The sequence below is a fragment of the Suncus etruscus genome, chromosome 1, assembly GCF_024139225.1.
Source record: "Suncus etruscus isolate mSunEtr1 chromosome 1, mSunEtr1.pri.cur, whole genome shotgun sequence".
In the NCBI taxonomy this organism is placed as follows: Eukaryota; Metazoa; Chordata; class Mammalia; order Eulipotyphla; family Soricidae; genus Suncus; species Suncus etruscus.
This window is the reverse complement of record NC_064848.1, coordinates 107,824,669-107,839,132: the sequence shown is the minus strand read 5'-3', so window position 1 is coordinate 107,839,132 and position 14,464 is coordinate 107,824,669.

Here is a 14,464-nt window from a genome sequence, read left to right as displayed (position 1 = left end):
TTATATTTCACGGATATATGAAACATTAGAAATAACCAATGTTGCTGGGTATATAGTAAAAAAGAAACCCTGTGTCACTATTGATGTGATTGCAAACTGATTCAGCCATAACAGTATTGAACCCTGTGACAACTGGAATAACCACATAAACACAAACATACATACAAATCTATCATCTATCTATTAATATATCTATATAATATATCTCTATGTATAAGTATATTCCACAGTAATTATGTACATGTATATATGCTAAGTATATATGCATGTTCAGAATGTCTTAGAAGAAAAATCAGACATTATAAAGAGAAAATTCTTCATCCATTAATTCCCTATAATGTAGCAGATACTGATTTAAGCTATTTGATTGCTAATAAATTCTCCCAGCAACACATTAATGTACCTAGTTTTATCTGAATTAGAAAAATTAAATAAGACAATAGTTTAAGGACTCTTTTTTAGTATACACATATAAGATAATAACTGAATTTAGAATAAAATAACACTACCCTCAACCAGACAATTTTCTACCAAATCTCAGTTCTACCACACATTTTCAAGTTGTTGCCTGGTAAAATTTAGTTATTCAGAGTTCAGGTGAAGAGTAAGAAGAGACATTTACCCCCATAGCTGAAACTATTGTGCTCAAATTCAGATCAGATATCAAAGAGTAAAACTGAAAAGAATGTGTCAACAACTAAAAAATCTAGAGAAATTTTCTGCACAGTGTACTTTCTGTTGAAAAGCAACAGATAAAATAAGAAAACATTCCTAATCAAAACTCAGTTGTTTCCCTAACTGCTTTTCTTTTTTTCCAGCTGTTCCAGCCTTGCAATCCATGGCAGGAATTTAATGGCAGCTGTTATAAGGATTATGATCAGAGACTTCCTACTTAACTGATATTTGTGATATGCTAGTAACTCTGATCTGTCCTTTTTAGATCCAATCTAGTACTAGAAACAGAAAAAATATATACTCATAGTCACTCCACTTAAAGCTAATCCAGAATCATATTAAAATATATTATCCTGTTTTATATGGTCACATTACAATGCAATTTAAAAGAGTAGGTAAATAATAATTATCTGTCAATACCATATCATCAATTGCCTTGATTTTCTAGAAACACAATATTCTACTCCATGAGTAACAGAAATTGGCATTGTCTTTCCAAATTCTGGGTGTTATTTTGCAATTATGATAAATATTAAGTGACAAAAATTTCTTCAAAATGTGATAGATGTATTTTTTCACAAATAATATAAATACTAATAAACTCAAACTTCTTCGAGAAGAAAATTATCTTTTCAAAACATTAAGATCTGTCAAAACAAATATTTCACTGTGTCTTACTGAGTTAGCATTTTACTTAAAACAGAATGTATGTTAGAACAGGTTTTTCTATGGCTGCTTAGTTCTCCTCAGGTTTCCTGTCAAGTCATTCTCCCATTTTATTGCTCTTATTTAATGCTCTCCACAGGACATGCTGATTCTGAAAATGTCTATCTACATTTCTGTGCAGTGTCTATCACTTTTTACTTTCATGTTGCTTCTATATTTTCCCAGGCTCTTGACATTTTCCATATTTTGGGAATTTCTTGTTTTGGGCCTAACTTTGCTCTCAATTTAAAAAAAGCAAAACAAAAGATTAAAATTGAGCTCTGAACTAGAGTATCAAAGAAGAGAAAGTTTCTCTTTAAGTCATACTATTATTCTTTTCCCCAAAATTGTTTCCATAACTTTTGTTGGGAGAGAGGGCCACTTTGTAGCTAAATCTAGTGATAATAAGAAACTACTCCCAGCTTGGCCGGCCTTGAGTTACTGGCTTTGAATCTGGGATTTCTATATACAAAGTATGCAGTTAATCTGTTACATTACCTTTTCCAGCCCCTACTTTTACGTGTTTGTGGAAAGAAACTTGGTATATAGAAATAACTTGGTATTTATTTGATTCATTTTGTGATTCAAAGGCAAACAGTATCTTATGATGTCATGTTTTCTCAGAAAATGTGCATAATAAATTTAGTTTTCTGTTCTATACAACAAGAATTTATATTGCTTATTTATACAAAATTAATCCTTACTTGTACATAAATTTGTAATTTATTTTCATGTGGCTTCTTGCCATTCGAATTTCAAGAGATGGTCATTAATATAAACTAAAAGCAAACTTATAAAGGAATATAACCAAATCAAGATGTCAACACTGTACACTTTTATTATATCTAATTGTTAGTTTGATTAACATAAGCAACTTTTATTATGTACTGATCTAACTAGAAATATTTTAGTGAATTGCTTAATCTTGTGATGTTAAATGCACATATTTCTGTTTTTCATGTATGCTTTTCAGTTTTACTGGTCTCAAATATTCAGATTTCTATTTTGGTTGTTTTTACCTGAACATTTACACTTATATTTGTATATTTATTTAAATAGTTTCATCTTTTAAAATTTCTACACAAATCTGTACAAAGTTATAACTGACAGATCTTTAAAAAATTGTAGTAATTGTTGCAAATTTGTCTTGCTTATATTTAAAGAACACTACCCTGACAGTAATGTGCAGATTTATAATACTAACACATTGAGTCATATTTCTGATTACTTTCTTCTCTCATAAGATTTGGAAACAAACTATTTATAGTACTGTTATGGTGGAGGTAAAATGGGGAGAGGCGCCAGGTAGTCTAGTTAAATACAATTAGTCATTTTAAGTCTCACCAGCATGAGTTATAGCCAGAGAAGAAGAAATGGCTAATAACTGGTAATTGGTGAAAGTAAATCTTACAAAGGAGACTTCAGGTCAGGAAACATCCTCTTTGTCTCCTCATCTGTGCAGGACCAGTTCTTATCCCTGTGACTTGAGAACCAAGGGCAGCTAAAGGGACAACTGTGGATAATAGGCCTGATAAAAAGCTATTATATCCATGAAGAATGATATGTTTAAATCTAAAAGACTAGATTATCCCTAGAACATTTAGTATTTAGAAAACATTTCAATGAGTTAAGTAGATAAATTTATTATATTTGGTATCTTCAGTTATTAGTAAAGATGGTGATGTGAAAATTTCTTTGTTTTCAATATGGTCAAGTACAGCTTCTAGGAGCAAAGAAATGCATTTCTTTCTTTCTACCTCTCCTTCTTTATCTCTCTCTTCTTTCTTTATCTCTCACCCCCTTCCTTCTTTTCCTTTCATCAAAAGTACAATAGATAAAAACAACAACAACAAAAAAACCTGGAGGCTATGTATCAGAGTGATAGCACAGTGTCATTCTTGTTTTGCACGTACTGACCCAGTTTGATCTTCAGTATATGGTTCCTCTGAGTCCTCCAGGCGTGATATTTTAATATAGGGCTAGGATAGTGGTCAGCAACCTTTTTTTTCAACTGAGCCAAATCTCACCAAAACCACGATTGAAATTTATTTTGAGAGCCACATTTTTGATTTTTTTTTAATTGTTTGTTTTGGCTGCACTCAGGAGTTACTCCAGGCTCTATGCTCAGAAATCGCTCCTGGCAGACTCAGGGGACCATATGGGATGACAGGATTCGAACCACCAACCTTCTGTATGAGAGGCAAACGCCTTACCTCCATGCTATCTCTCCGGCTCCGAGAGCCACATTTTTTTTTGTTTTTGTTTTTGTTTGTTTTTTGGGCCACACCCATTTGATGCTCAGGGGTTACTCCTGGCTAAGCTCTCAGAAATTGCCCCTGGCTTGGGGGGACCATATGGGATGCCTGGGAATCCCACGGCAGTCCTTCCTTGGTTAGCGCTTGCAAGGCAGGCACCTTACCTCTAGCACCACCTCGCCGGCTCCTAGAGCCACATTTTTAAAACTGAAAATACATAGGATGGTACACTGTTTTTAGTTTCAATAAGTTTTTATTGAGAATATTCTGCATGTAAGTATCCACATAGGTCGGGAGGATATAAATAACACAACTAATAAAACAAAAACTTTAGAACAGTATTATTTATCAATAATGTTAAATTCCGTAAAATTTGCCTTACAATGTAGAGAAAATTACATCCTGACAATGACTGACAAAATCACAAACACTAATGTGAACATTGGCCTTGCATTTCCTTGGATAATTTGAGTAAGTCAGGTTTGTATGTTGTTGTTTTTAATTTTAGGCACAATTCCAGGTGCTCATGATGAGACGATTTCTCAATTTACTCTTGATAAGATGCCTACTTGAAAATGATTGTTCGCATAAATATGTAGACCCGAACAAGGAAAGAACAGCAAACGCTAGCTTTTTTAGTTGATTATATGAGTCAGGAATACTATTCCAGGTGTTAAAAATCAACATATCTTCCTTCTCCAGGTCTTTCAAAGCAGAACACTTGTGCTGTGAAGTAAGTCTTTCTAAATTAGCACAAAGATGTTCAAATTTTGAGCTCCACAATTTTTTGTTTTTTAAATCCAGAAATTGCATTTCAAAGTTGCCAATGTCGATATTAAAGGGAGAAAAATTTAATTCCGTTACAGTGGCATCCAGAGTTTTTTTTTTAACAAATGCCAGCATCACTTTGCTATTTCTGAAATCCTGAAACCTCTTGAGGAAAGTTTCCCTCATATTTAAAAGTGCTGTTTTAAAATAGGTAATGTCAATATTAGAATTATTTTCTTGGCGATGTTTCAACAGGCTTGGAAAGTGAGTCAAAGTTTCTTTGTCAAAATCTTGAGCAAAAACAGATAATTTGTTTTCAAACTAAATAACTTCTTCTAACATCAAAAAAATGGTGTTCCTTTCCCCTGTAGTTTATGATTAAGCTGATTTAGATGTGAAGTAACATCCACCATACAATTTTTGAATCCACTGATTGTTTGTTAATTCTGGATAGTGAACACCCTTCTTGAGAAAAAATGCTTTGATTTCTGATAATAATTAAGCAAAACATTTCAAAATGTTTCCTCTTAATAACCAAAATGTGCTGAACATTTGAAACCCTACAATATGGAGATGAAACAGGTAAAAGAGAAAAATCTTTTAACAATCTTTAAAAGCAAAGACAGTGTTCCAGGGAAAAGTAGTTATTTCACTGAAGAAAAAAATATCTATTAACACTTTAGTGTGCTGCAAGAAACCAAATTAAAATACACACAAAAAACAAAAATGGCACTTTGTTAAAGGCATATGATATATCATAAAGGAATTATGATAGAGTGCCTGAAACTTTAAAAAATTTATTTAAGCATATTTGTTATGAGATTATTCATACTTGAGTTTCAATCATAGAATGTACACCAACCGTTCACCAGTGCACTTTCCCCACCACCAATGTCCCTTGTTTCCTTCCCCTTCACCCTCTTCTGCCTATGTCAGGGGTAGGCATTTTGCTTTTTTATCTCTATCTCTCTTTTCCTTTATGACACTGAGGTTTGCAAAATTTCCTTTATGACACCGTGGTTTGCAATTGTTAATTAAAGGGTACCATGCATGTTACTTATCCATTTTCAGCATCCAGTTCTTGTCCAGAGTGATATATTCCAACTATCAATGTCATAATGTGCCTTTCTCTATTCTAACTGAATTCACCACTTTTTATGGCAAGCTTCTTATCATGGACTAGTCATCCTGTCCCTCATCCCTATTTTCTCTAAATACTATTACCACATTGCCATTTATTATTCTTATATGCCACAAATGATTACTCTGTGTCTACACCTCTCCTTCTGACTCATTTAACTCAGAATAATAATCTGATGTGTTGATGTATGTACAAATGATGCACTGTACATGGCTTAGTGTTTTTGTGTAGTCACAAGAAACAGAAGTTGCACACCCGTACAATGTATCTACTCATTGTATGATAGACTGGATTCAAAAAAACTCCCTGCTGAACTAAACTCTGTGACAGATGACACAGTAAAGATAATTTGTGAAATTCACAATTGTGATCAAATCCAGGTGATTCACCACCCTGGGTGAGAGTATGGATGCCCACTACTAGCATCTTCTCCATGAAGAAGTGAAGTGGTTGTTCAGGGGAAGGGTGCTCTCTAGCCTTGTAGGCAAGAGGGAAGAAATAGTGCAGTTCCTGTGAGAGCAGAACTCTGACTTTGTACAGCCCTAGTTGGACATGGAATGGGTAGCTAAGCTTGTGTATTTGGCAGACATTGTTCATTTCTTTTTATGAATTTAATATTTCTCTGCAGGGGAGTTTCACAAGTAGTTTTTACAGTGAGACATAAGCTGGATGTGTTCAAAAAAGAATCTGATTCTGGGATAGCTGTGTCTGAGAAAGAGTTATTGAAATGTTTTCACTCTTGCAAAAAAATTTCTGATTGGCACTTATATTATGCAGAAAGTCATAATTAATATGAAAAACAGCATTTAAGGGCATTAGCTCACAAATACTCTGAACATGAGAATCCATGGAAAAGAAAACTCTGGGTTGAGAATCCCTTCATGGAAGATGCCCACTTTTGTGCAAAATAAAATATGTGTTTTAAGATCACTCCAGGCACTGTATTTCTAAACCCCACCCAACCTGGTCTGATGAAGCAGGGTAGCAGGAAAGAAATAATAAACCAAGCTAGCCAGGAAAGGATGATCATAGAGTCCATGGCCTTTTACCTTGTACTCTCTGCCTTAGCCCAAAAAGGTAGAACACCTCTTCCTTTATTAAAACTAATTCCCAATACCAGGAGGCTTCAGGTCAAGAGAGAGAGAGACAAAAGTACATGTTCAGTGGACTTTTACATAAGAAAGGATGACGTTGGGCGAACACCTTTGTTTAGGGTTGATACTGGGTATCATCTTACACTCTTGGAGCCGGCGCGAGGGTTGCACAAAGGGCGCACACTGACAGAGGCTAGGAACGGAGTCCTGACTCCTGGAGCAGCTGCCAGGCACACAGAAGAGCCAAATTAAAAGTGTAAAGAGTCACATGTGGCTCGCGAGACGCCGGGCTAGGAGTTAGCTCTGAGCAAAATAAGGGAAAAAAAGAAAGGATAAAAGAAAGAAGGAAGAAATAAGAAAGAAAGAAAGAAAAAGAAAGAAAGAAAGAAAGAAAGAAAGAAAGAAAGAAAAAGAAAGAAAGAAAGAAAGAAAGAAATAAAGAAAGAAAGAAACAAAGAAAGAAAAAAGAAAGAAAGAAAGAAAGAAAGAAAAAAGAAAGAAAGAAAGAAAGAAAGAAAGAAAGAAAGAAAAAGAAAGGAGTAAAGAAGGAAAAAAATTGAAGAAAAAAGAAGAGAAAAAGAAGAGAAAGAATAAAAGAATATAAGGAGAAAACAGAAATGAAGAAAGAAAGAAAAAGAAAGAAAGAAGAGAGAAAAGAAAAAGAAAGAAAAGCAAGAAAGAAAGAAGAAAGAAAGAAGAAACAAATAAAGAAATAAAGAAAGAAAGAAAGAAAGAAAGAAATAAAGAAAGAAAGAAAGAAAGAAAAAGAAAGAAAGAAAGAAAGAAAGAAAGAAAGAAAGAAAGAAAGGCCATAGAAAGGAAAGAAGAAAGACCAAAAAAAGGAAAGAAGAAAGAGAAAGATAGGGGCGGCGAGGTGGTGCTAGAGGTAAGGTGTCTGCCTTGCAAGCATAGCCAAGGAAGGACTGCAGTGGGATCCCAGGCATTCCATATGGTCCCCAAGCCAGGGGCAATTTCTGAGAGCTTAGCAGGAGTAACCCTGAGCATCAAATGGGTGTGGCCCGAAAAACCAAAAAAAAAAAAAGAGAGAGAGAGAGAGAAAGATAAAGGAAAAGAAAGATAAGACAAAAGAATGGAAGGAAGAAAAAGCAAGAAAGAAAGCAAGAAGCAAGAAAGCAAGAAAGAAAGAAAGAGAAAGAAAGAAAGAAGAAGAAAGAAGAAAGAAAGAAAGAAAGAAAGAAAGAAAGAAAAAAAAAAAAAAGAAAGAAAGAAAGAAAGAAAGAGAAAGAAAGAAAGGAAAGAAAGAAAGAAGAAAGAAAGAAGATAGAAAGAAAGAAAGAAAGAAAGAAAGAAAGAAAGAAAGAAAGAAAAAGAAAGAAAGAAAGAGAGAGAGAAAAAGAAAGAAAGAAAGAAAGAAAGAAAGAAAAAGAAAGAAAGAAAGAAAGAAGAAAGAAGAAAAGAAAGAAAAAAGAAAGAAAGAAAGAAAGGAAGGAAGGAAAGAAAAGAAAAGAAAAGAAAGAAAGAAGAAAGAAAAGAAAAAAAGAAAGGAAGGAAGGAAGGAAGGAAGAAAAAGAAAGAAAGAAAGAAAGAAAGAAAGAAAGAAAGAAAAGAAAGAAAGAAAGAAAGAAGAAAAGAAAGAAAGAAAGAAAGAAAGAAAAGAAAAAGAAAGAAAGAAAGAAATAAGAAAGAGAAAGAGAAGAAAGAAAGAAAGAAAAAGAAGAAAGAAAAAAAGAAAGAAAGAAAAAGAAAGAAAAGAAAGAGAAGAAGAAAGAAGAAAGAAAAGAAAAAAGAAAGGAAGGAAGGAAAGAAAAGAAAAGAAAGAAAAGAAGAAAGAAAAGAAAAAAAGAAAGGAAGGGGGGCGGGCGGTGGCGCTGGAGGTAAGGTGCCTGCCTTGCCTGCGCTAGCCTAGGACGGACCACGGTTCGATCCCCGGCGTCCCATATGGTCCCCAAGAAGCCAGGAGCAACTTCTGAGCGCATAGCCAGGAGTAACCCCTGAGCATCACAGGGTTGTGCCCCAAAAACCAAAAAAAAAAAAAAAAAAAAAGGAAGGAAGGAAGGAAGGAAGGAAGGAAGGAAGGAAGGAAGGAAGGAAGAAAAGAAAGAAAGAAAGAAAAGAAAAGAAAAGAAAGAAAAAGAAAAAAAGTAAAAGAAAGAAAGAAAAATAAAAATATAAAGGACCTAAAAAGAAAAAGAAAAAAGACTACAGGGGAAAAAGAAGCTGATAAAATAGTAAGAGCTTAGAAAACATTAAATATGTGAGTAATAAAGAAATTTAGAAGCAAAAAAAAAAAAGTACAGCATAGTGAAGAGAGTCCAGGAGCATTTTAGATTAAAAGTGGAGAGTATGTAGGACAAATGTATTTCTAAGTTAGATGAATTAGGGTTAAGCGATTATAACAGATGAGAATGTACAGGGTATATTTGAAAAGCAAAGAATAGCAGGAAAAGAGCTTTTATCAACATAGAAGTCCCCAAGTGAGGGGAAGTTTGAGAGAAAACTTATATAACCAAATTTGTGAATTGAGTTTTGAGGGCCACTAGAATCTCAACCAGAAATATGAGCCCTCAACTTTTTTCATTATGGAAAAGCCCAATTCTGTCTTGAATGCCTTACTCTTATCTCTTTCCTTCCTCTTAGCCCTCAGTTTACTTCACTATTCATCTATTCCTGAAGTTTTATTTTTTTCATGACACAATGCAATATTCCTGTAAAACCTGGGTAGAAATTAGAACTGACTTTCTTTTCTTCAAATGAGAAGTCCTTGTTCCAGCATGAGTTTCATGGCTCCCCAGGCATTAAGATAGCAGGGATCATTTTCTAGCCTATGTACCGTCTCAGGTATAGTTTGAGATCTTTCCTTGGAACTAATGAAACTGAGATATAAGGCACCATGTAGGAATACAAAACAGACCTTAATCTGTTCTAAATTTCCTCAGGTACTTCCCATGGTACCCAAGGTTTATATAGAGAGAGATGTGGTAGACCTCTGTTTCAAGGACGCCATCTTTCTTCTCTGAACTTTATGTAAGTCACATGCAACATATTTAGTAGATTTTCTAGGTGATATTTCACAGGTAGAAGACAGAAATAAAACACAATTAATACTTTGTAAGATCATTTAAAAATAATTTAGGAGTGACTATATGTGATAGCAAATAAATGAAAATCAAGAAGTTGTGATTATTTCTATCAATTTATGTCATTGATAAAAATTTATCAATGATAGCTGTACTGTAAAAAAGTTATCTCCTACTCTGTTATCATCACTAAAAACTGTGTGTTTTTGCAGACGTGTGTGTATAAAAATAAGTTTATTTTATTTTGGGAGGTCAAGTAGAGGTATTGGGGGCTATTATATTATTTTAAATTTTTATTGTGACCAAAGTGAATTACAAATCTTTCACAGCAATATTTTAAGTTATATAGTGACAATGAATGAGGGGCATTCCCACCACCAGTGTTGTCCTCCTTCCACTCCTGTTCCCAGCATGCAACCCATATCTCCCTCCTTTACCCCCATACCGCTAGTGTAACTGGTTCCCACTTACACAGCTTGTTGTAGATTGGGTATCTATTCTATTGTTGACTTTGGGTTTGGTGTTGAAGTTTAATCATTTTTTATTTCTTTTTTTTGTTTGTTGTTTTGGGCCACACCCATTTGATGCTCAGGGGTTACTCCTGGGTAAGCACTAAGAAATTGCCCCTGGCTTGGGGGAACCATATGGGATGCCGGGGGATGGAACCACAGTCCTTCCTTGGCTAGTGCTTGCAAGGCAGACACCTTACCTCTAGCGCTACCTCGCTGGCCCCTCATATGTTTTTTGTTCATATGACTGTCTGGTCCTGTGGGGGCTATTATTGGTCTGGTAATTAGAAGTGTGTTAATGGTTTTTGGAGAACTGATTTCAGGTATAAAATCTAGGAATCCTATATGCAAATCCTAGCTGTAACCCTTAAAATAATCTCTATAACTTTACATAGAATAGTTACCTATATTTGACACCCTTCTGAGGTCCCATTACCCAACTAGCAATTCTCAGCTACTTGACCAATGGTTCAATACAAGAGAATCGGTTATACTAGGGATTACCTAAGCCACTTCAGTATGTTTGGGTCTCCAGGGTGATGGCCACTGTTGTTTTAGAGCCTCCTGTACTGTTTCTGTGATGGTTGGGGTGCTATGTGGTGCAGAAAATCCAACTTGGGTGAGGAATATCCTAATCACCTTATTATCTCCCAATCCTGCTCTATTTATTTTTCTTTCCTTTTTTTTTTTTTTGGTTTTTGGGCCACACCTGGTGGTTCTCAAGGTTTCCTCTTGACTATGCGCTCAGAAATCGCTCCTGGCTTGGGGGACCATTTGGGACTCCAGGGCATTGAACCGTGGTCAATCCTGGTTAGCAAGGCAGATGCCCTACTGTTTGTGCCACAGCTCCAGCTCTCTATTTTTTCTTTTTAATAAAAGTTCTTCACTTTAAAAAAAAAAAAGGATTGACATTTAGCACAACACACTGCTATATGTGCCTGTGGACATCTGTATGCAACTCTTAAAAAGTCTAAACAAAAATTTAAGTTAAACTTGATAGCATCTGATTTAAAAGAAATCAGATTTAGCTCTGTGAATTATTCTAGCTACAATGCCAGTGTAATAAGTAAACTAAATTTATTTACAAATACATTGTAATACAATTTTTTACAACCACAGAAGGCTTTTATTCTAGAGTCTCTTTAATCTCAAGGCACCCAGGTTATTGCAAATAGCTTGAAGACATTTCTAGAGATGGGTAGCTTGAGTTTGGATTTTATCAGTCTTTGTGCTGATCTGCTATTGCTAGAGGAGAGGTTTCTGTCTCCTAATATTCACTAATAGGAATGAATCCTCTTTTAACCTATATGATTGAACAAAGTTGTTATTGAGAATTTCTGATTGATAATCAGTATAAATAAATTATTTTGTTTTAGCATTTATGAGCTAGTACATATACACACCCATTAAATGTTATTTTCTATTTTGTTTGGCCTGCTTTTTTTTATCATATTTTCAAGAATAAAGGTATTAAGATATTTCCTAGCCACTTCATGATATAGATGCTATATCTTTTAGTACAAAAGAGTTCAATGAGGCATATGTAAGTTCAACTCACATTTATATTTGATATTTCATTTTTCAAGGTCTTTCTTTTATATTTGTTATGGGTTAAATTTTATCCTTTGAGATGAGATCAAGACTAATCAACCCTGGCTTGTGCTTAGTTATAGAACTTCCAGAGCTTGAAAATCAAGTGTTCCAGCACTCTCATTTTACACATGAGGAAAGCCAAACCATGAAGATTTTGAGTTTTCTATTTAAAAAACATTTGTTTAACATGTATCATATGCATAGCTTCAGGCTAAATCCTGGGGATAATACACACATTATAAATAATAATATAAGGATTAAATATGATTTTATGTGCAATGAATGGAACACAGTGCCTTGCATGCTATGCTCATTCACAAAATACTATTTGAACATATTACATTTAATATACTGGCTTCCAATTTTCCTGGGTTGGGAGGTCTGGGAAAGTTCTTATAATTGAGTGACAAATGAGGATTCCTTTAATATTTCAATCTGATTATAAAAAGACACAGAGTAACTTAACTCAAGTGTTTTAATTCCATGCTTTTCTTATTTATTTATTTATTTATTTATTTTTTGGTTTTTGGGCCACACCTGGTGATGCTCAGGGGTTACTCCTGGCTATGCACTCAGAAGTCACTCCTGGCTTGGGGGACCATATGGGACACCGGGGGATCGAACCGCGGTCCATCCAAGGCTAGCGCAGGCAAGGCAGGCACCTTACCTCTAGCGCCACCGCCTGGCCCCTCTTTTCTTATTTTTTAATAGAAAAAAATTTAAGAAACCAGAAAGATAGTACAGAATGTATGGTTCTTGTCTTGTATGCTGCTGACTGGGTTAATCTATTGCCACATATGATCCATGGAGACCAGTCAGAAGTGACCTGTGATCACAAACCCAAGAGTAAGCCTTGAGCACCATTGAGTCTAATACAAAAGCAAAACAAAACAACTTTTTAACTTCTCACTCACAATTTTTTTTTGTATCACATAAAATGGTGCTCAGGGTTTACTTATTTGCATTGAGGAATCACTTTTGATGACTCTTGGAGGTCCAAATGGGATGCCACAGATCAATCCATGTGGGCCATAGTCTAGGCAAACACCCTACTTGCTTATATTTTAAGAGCTATATTGTGACTTCCAAGTTTTACTTAGATATACTATCAATGAGCTAGAATATAGAAATGGAAAAATGATGGAGAGAGGGGTAATCAGAGTTTTATTCAACTATATAATATAGAGAAAACATAATAGATATTATCTATACAATATATGCATCATATGAATTACTAAGATAGTACAGTAAGTAGGGCACTTGCCTTCCATGCAACTGACCAGGTTTGATAATAACCCAAATTGCTAGGAATGATTACTGAGTACAGAGTCAGGAGTCACCCCTGAGTACTGATAGTCATTATCACAAAACAAAACCACATGCAAATGAAAAAGGAAAGATTACAAGGATGTGAATATTGTTCTGAATAAACCGTATTCAAATCCTGTTTGCCTGTTTATCAAATTTTTACACCTCAGGTGTGGCTCAGATACTGGCTCTCTTTCCTGCTGACTGAACTCTAGTTACTGCAAGCCTAACACTTCAATTACCAGCCCAGCAATGTGGTGCTGCTCAGGCCAGTTTTGATAAAGGGCATCAGGAGTTTGGGAAACTAAACCAGGGCTTTAGGCACTTGCAAGGCATGTAGTCTACCATTTGAGTTCTTTCTCCACTCTACCTACCTTTCTAGAGAGAATTAGAGGAACTCATATAATTAAAATAAATTGACTCATCATTGTAGTAGTATAAGACTAAAAGTACTTATGTATTACTGGGGGGAGGACATTCTGATGTAATGAAGAAAAATGATTTTCTTACTTTGGGCTTCAGTGACAGAATACCATTCATTGAATGACAAATAATCAACATAATCTCATATTTTAGGAAGCTGGAAATTAAAGACCAGGATATTAGCATTGTTGATTTTCAGGTTATCTCCTGGTTTATTGACCACAGTTTTGGTTTATGCTTATGTGACAGATTGAAAGAAGGATAAGATCTTTACACATCCTTGTAATCATTTAAACCACTACTACATAAAGGTTCCATCCTGATTACTATCACCTTAACTCTTTGGGGCATTTTCAGCATATGAATTTGGGAGGGGGACATGATTCAGTCTATAGCATTAAACTTGAATTCTTAGTATCTGCTGATAAGTATTAATAAGAAAAGTTATACTCATGTATACACTAATATTTTTAAATATTTATCTAAACAAAGATAATGCAATGAGTTTTAAAACCCTCAAATGAGTCTATGGAGAAAATAATTTCTATGGAAAAATATCAGCCATAAATATAATGTCATACTTTGGAATAAATTGTTAATATTTTTGTTTTACTGATAATTTTTTGTTTTCTTCCAATCAAGAAATAGATTTAGGTGATACCCTTTCATTAGTGAAAACAACAGTGTCAAAAAGGAAAAAGAGAGAGAGAAAAATAAAGGAAGTGAGATAGAAGAAAGAGAAAGAGAAGACAAAAGCCTGTTCCAGAGACAGGCAGGAGTGGAGTGGGGGAGAAAACGAAGACATTGGTGGCAGAAAATGTGCTCTGGAGAAGGGTGGTGTACATTCTGTAACTGAAGCTCATTCATGAACAATTTTGTAAACATGGCCTTAAATATGGTAATTATTAAAAATATATAGGCAATATATAACAGAAGTTATCATTTGGAGAATAGA